The sequence below is a fragment of the Salvia splendens genome, unplaced genomic scaffold (assembly GCF_004379255.2).
Source record: "Salvia splendens isolate huo1 unplaced genomic scaffold, SspV2 ctg1014, whole genome shotgun sequence".
NCBI lineage: Eukaryota > Viridiplantae > Streptophyta > Magnoliopsida > Lamiales > Lamiaceae > Salvia > Salvia splendens.
In genome coordinates, this window is record NW_024598553.1 from 36,273 (window position 1) to 42,301 (window position 6,029).

Genomic DNA, 6,029 nt, shown 5'->3' on the forward strand with positions numbered 1-6,029 from the left:
CTTAAACTACTACCCTAGCCACGCCAAAATCTAAACCCTTAAGGACGGACTAATACTCGCGGCCTTTCGTAGAGGTTGTGTTGCTTACACTATACTACACCCTAGCCCCCGGAATTGGGCAACCCTAGGGGAGTGAATGAACCCTAAACCCTTAACGACTGACCTATTCATGAAATTCTATAACATATACAAACAAACCCGCTCATAAAACCTATACATTGCCGTTCGCATGTCATGCATTATATAATCAATACCATCCATTATCTAATAACATTTGACCCATTACTTGTAGCGGTTTAAACTACTAACCTAGCCATACCGAAAATTAAATCGTAAAGGAATGCCTCATACTCGCGGTCCTTCGTAGAGGTTGTGTTTCTCACAGTATACTACACACCTAGCCCCCATAATTGGGCAACCCTAGGGGAATGAATGAACCATAAACCCCACATTCAAAAACTGGCAATCATGTTTCAATATAAAGCTACGCGCTATGAATGTGCAACCCCAGATGAATTACTGCAGCTCGTGTATTTGGACAACGTTAATTAGACTTAGAACATACTACACCCTAGCCCCTAGGCTTGTTAAACCCCTAGAGAAAACAAGACACGTGCGCCAAACATCAAAACACGGCATAAGTTAAATTAAACGGGTCAAGATAAATGTTCATTGCATATCACATATAATGCATTACAGAAACTACACTCTGCATTATACTATACAATATGTAGATTATGTATATCACATATAATGCATCGTCGTCTTCGTCTTCATCAAAATTTCGATCGACAACCTCGTGTTTGACGTGAGGATTTTGATTTTTCCTCTGATAATTCCTCAGCAGATCTCTCGCCACCTCCTCGACGCGGCGGTTTTGATCCATGACGGGTGCCATGAGCTCTTCGTTGATCACGCTTCTGATGCTATTCATGTTGTTGTGATTCTTCGTGGAAACGTCGCGATTTGGTGATGATTTGTTGCTGATTTCTGATTGTAGTGATTTGTGGCGGCGATCGTCGTCGACAATCACGCTGACCGAAGATAATCTCACGGATCTCTTTGCGCCGACGGAGTGGTTGCCTCTAGATGACGGCGTTTTGCTGAGGCAGGATCGGGAGAACGACGAAGCGGAGGAGCACGTCGATGCATTTGTGGATTTCAGCGACGGCGACACGTCACCGCCGATTTTGCTCTTCTTCATGTTTTCGCCAGCGAAGAGCGAGTTCAGGAATTCGGCGAGTTTGCCGCCGGGGGAAATCGGCTGCTTCACCTTCTTCAATTAAACCCGGACGAATGGAGTAACAATTCAACGAAATCTGCATAAAATATTTTGCTAAACTGCTGGAATACTCTACCGCTGAAATCATGGAGCATTCCATAACTAACTCCAAATGCTAATGTCTATTAGGCCCTTTACACGTTAAATATTAAGAGAATTAACTAATTTCAGCCAAATATTTTAACCATCCGATCACTACAAATTCATGGATGAGATTAAGAAGGAGATTGGATTAATAAGGGGAAAAGGATTTGAATACAATCCTATATATATATAGTGCAAACATGCTACCACTAATTAATTATGTACTAGTACCTAAGGGTTAGATTAGATATGTTGAGTTATTTTGGAAAAAAGAATGGTGAAATGATGAGATGTAATGAACCAATTCTTTTGATTAAATCATTCATATGGGAACAATTATTTCGATTTTTTTGTATGTATGATATATATAGGTAATCTAATCTGGTGATAGATAGAGTCATTCAATTTTTTAATTAATACTATTGATGAATGATTTTTGTTATCACCTTATGAATAGTTTAATGCATGTTTTTGTAGATGGAGTAGGTATACGAGGCCCATATTTGAAGCCCACGTCTTAGGTGATAAAAGCCCAATTCGTGGAGGCCTTAGTTTCCAAGTTGAAAACTAATCGGAATAAGAAGTGGAAACAGAGCTTACCAGTGTATGAAAATTTTCTAATTAATTTACATAGTACTTAGTAGTATATTATTTAAAAACATTTAAAGCAACCCTTATTTTCACCAAAAAAATTATCAGAACTTTTATTAATATTTGTGCAGACTCGAACTTCTTAAATTTATTATGTACATTCAAATATTCTTTAATTAGGAGTCCCCAATCCTTAAATAAAAATTAGAATTGGAATTTATATAGAAAAGTTGCATAGGATAGGAGTGTGCTTCCTTAATTTAATTTTGTTCACATTATAAACATAAATATATTTAAGTCGAAATCGAACTACGACATGCATAGAATGGGGACACGTGGGGGGAACTGCTATATTTATAAAAAATGAAGTAAATTAATTAGAGTTTGTCTTCCAGCACGTGTGAGAGTGACTAAGCTGATTTTGTCTTATTTCCCTTTTCATCGTCCGTCTATTTTCACAACAAAACGATAAAATGAATTTCCATACTGTTGGTGAGTTGTTAGAGTCATTAAAAATAAAAATAAAAATAAAAATAAAAATAAAAATAAAAATAAAAATAAAAATAAAAATAAAAATGAATTTCAATTTAAATATATTTATAAGGCCAAATTGTAAAAATAAATATACATTAAATACAAGTTAAATTCCATTAGAACTTTGTTAAAGAAATGAAGTACACTTTACATAACTTTTTATTCAGACTCAATTCAAATTTATGAATACATTTAATTATATTTATTTGTGTAATGAGTATTAATCCTTTATTAATTCCATGAATTTCAAAATACGAGATTTCGTGAAGAGCAGTGTTTTCAAAACCAGACCAGCCGGTCGCACCAGGTTCGGCCACGAACCAATCCTAGTCCGATCCGGTTCACCATATAAAACCGTCGGCACATTAAGCCATTTTAAACCTAGTGAGCCGGTCAGTCGGACCGTGAGCCGCTGGCCGGCTGGACCGTGATCCCAAGGGGTTTCGAACCATATACCTCAAGGATGAGAGGCCAACTCTTTGCCACTGTACCACTTTAATTGGTTTGAGATATGAACAACCTTAATTATACTTAGAGTAAAATGTCGTTTATTTAATATTTAGTACTTCTCAGTAATTAATTATTAATACAATTAATTATTTTTTATACCAACTAATTTATTCTAATTTGCTATATGTAAGTTATTTACTTATTTTTAATACTAATATTTTATCGTTCATTAAATCTTAATATTGACATATGTATATGTATAAATATATATAAGTTTTAATATTTTAAGTATATATTAAAAATTTCATTATACTTATTATCAACTAAGTTTAATAAGATGATGTAATTCACTAGATTATAATGTTATAAATATATATTTTGATCAAAATTTAACCATATCTTTATTATAAATTTGTATATATATATATATTTAATTATATATGATACAGTAAAACAGTTGAATCAATGGTTGAACCGTGAATCGGTAGTTTAGAACCGTGAATCAGAGCATATATTCGGAAATAGAGAACAAATCGGGCAACTAAAAGCAGAATCATAGATTTTCAAATGTTCGCTCAATCTGAATGCAATTGCAAATACTAGCTTCATTTCAAAGCATCAAACCCTACCCCGTCTCCTCCACGCGTTGCCACCAATCGCCCCTCCCATTTTTGTCCCCTTCCCTCTCTCTGCATTTCAATGGCGTTTCCAATTCACTAACGCCTCCAATTTTCCAATTCCCCCGAAAAATGATCGAAAATCGATGCCCTAATTCCTGCCTCGTCGTCGGCAACTACTGCCACGACGTCCTGCTCAAGGATGGCGTCGTCCTCGCCGAGTCTCTCGGCGGCGCCGCCGCCTTCATCTCCGCCGTCCTCGACGGTGCCGCCGTCTCCTCCACCTTCGTCTCCAAAGTCGGCTCCGATTTCGCCTACTCCGTCCCGCGGCCCCCCTCCGTCTCCCTCTCTTCCAAAACGACGGCGTTCCACGCTCATTTCTCCTCGCAGGTGCAGCGGCACGATCGGGTGTTGAAGCGGGTGGAATCGTGCGCCCCGATCGCCCCCTCCGACCTCCCCGCCTCGCGGCGGTTCGAGTTCGGGATGGCAGTCGGCGTTGCCGGGGAAATTCTGCCGGAGACGCTCGAGAGGATGCTCGACATCTGCGACACCGTGTTCGTCGACGTCCAAGCCCTGATTCGCGCGTTCGATCCCGACGACGGGACGGTGAGCCTCGTGCATCTTAGGGATTCCGGATTCAGTCACCTGGTGCCGCGGATCGGGTTCCTGAAGGCGTCGTCGGACGAGGCGCCGTACGTCGGCGTGGAGGCGGCGAGGAAGGAGTGCTGCGTGGTGGTGACGAGTGGGGAGGAAGGGTGCACGGTTTATTACCGGAACGCGGAGCAGCGGATTGCCCCCTTTCCTACCGTGCAGGTCGATCCGACGGGGCTGGAGATAGCTTTCTCGGCGGATTGGTGGCGGGGTTGGTCCAGGGGCTGCCCGTGCCCGATGCCGCCCTGTTGGGGAATTTTCTTCGGCTCCCTCACTGTCGGGCAGCTCGGGTTGCCCAAATTTGATTCTAAGGTTTTGCAGGTTCGTCTGTAAAATCAATCTCTCTTTCTCTCTAATTGTTTTTTATGATCAATTAGTTGTAGTTTTTCCTCTAATTTAGCTGTTGAGTTGATTGCATGCTTTCATAATTTAATGATTTGAGATTGTTGAAGTGCTGCTGATAATTCTGGGCTGTCAACTGTTTGAGAAAATGATCAATTGCATGTTTCCTGAATTTGTTTGAAACTCTGTAGCAGAGGATTTGTTATTCCTCTATAATTAAGCAGATAATTACCTCACTAGCAGTGTCAGTTTCTTTTATCAAAACCTGTGATAATTGTTAATGGAACTCTTTAACATTTCTGCTTCTCAAATCATATGGATTTGAGGAATTAGTATGTATAATCATTTTGCCTGTTCTTGGTCTTCAATTTCGTGGATTTGGATTTTTGTTACTTCATCTAGTTGGGTTGGTAGGGAAATTGTTCAAATCAATGTATTAAGAATGAATTTGTTGCTCCAAAAACTAGCAAAAAATATGCATAATTGGAAGATTCTATTAGCTTATGTTACTATTTATGCTTGTATTGCTACTTGACCTTTTCTTTTGCTGATTATTGCTGTACTCTGCAATTTCCTTCAGGCAGTCAAGGATGAGCTCCAACGAAGGAGGTTGAAAATGCTTGGCAACGAGAGGCTAAACGGAGAACTGGTGTTCGTGAAGCCAAATGATCACGAGGACTTCCATATGGCTCTTGTTAGAGCCAAGATAATAGCCTCTCTTCCAATCCGAGACTGCCAACAAGAATCACCTAGATTTGTTGAAAATCACAACCACGTCTCCTCCAACGGGCAGCCAAAGCTTTTGTCCAGCCATGCTTGTGAGGAACCGATCATGTCAGCTAACAGGATACCTTGACGAATCTCTGCAGCACCAGCCCACCACCACCACCACCACCACCACCACCACCAATCGGGCAAAGGATCAATAAATGGGGAAGCAAAAAGATATGAAAAATAAAGAGCCGAGGACACTGGCCAAGATTGTTCCGACTCCAAGCACACTTCAATCTTATAATCGTCGATGTTTCTTGAGTTGGTGAGCGGCAGTATCTTCGTGCTGCCCTCGCCACCATGCAGTCGGAGGACAAAGAAGAAAGATGGTAGGGCGAAAGATGTAGGCATATGTAGTACATTTAATGGTCTTCGAAAAATGTAAATTATCTATTTGGTTTTCTATTTTCGCCTTATTTATTTCTCCATATATTATTTCCACAAACATAAAACAAGCTTATTTTAGTATAACAAGTTACTAATTTAGTTCGAGAGTTTTAAGATAATTCAAATTAAGAAGTGGCTTATAGTTTGGGATATTTCAAATAGGAATACAGTGAATGATTATGATGGGAGAGATTGAATAGATATACAGGGAGTGGAGTACTGCCGTAGACTACAGTTTATTTGTTGGTGATTATTAATTGAGTTAATGATTGATTTGTCTCTATCTTTAATTTTATTCAAACTTTTAAAAATAGTAATTT

At 39.5% G+C, this 6,029-nt stretch overlaps 1 pseudogene; it reads left to right on the top strand.

Annotated features, from left to right (window-relative positions):
• Window positions 1–3,503: 3,503 nt before the first annotated feature.
• LOC121788328 lies at window positions 3,504–5,738 on the top strand (annotated as a pseudogene).
• The last annotated feature ends 291 nt before the right edge of the window (window positions 5,739–6,029 follow it).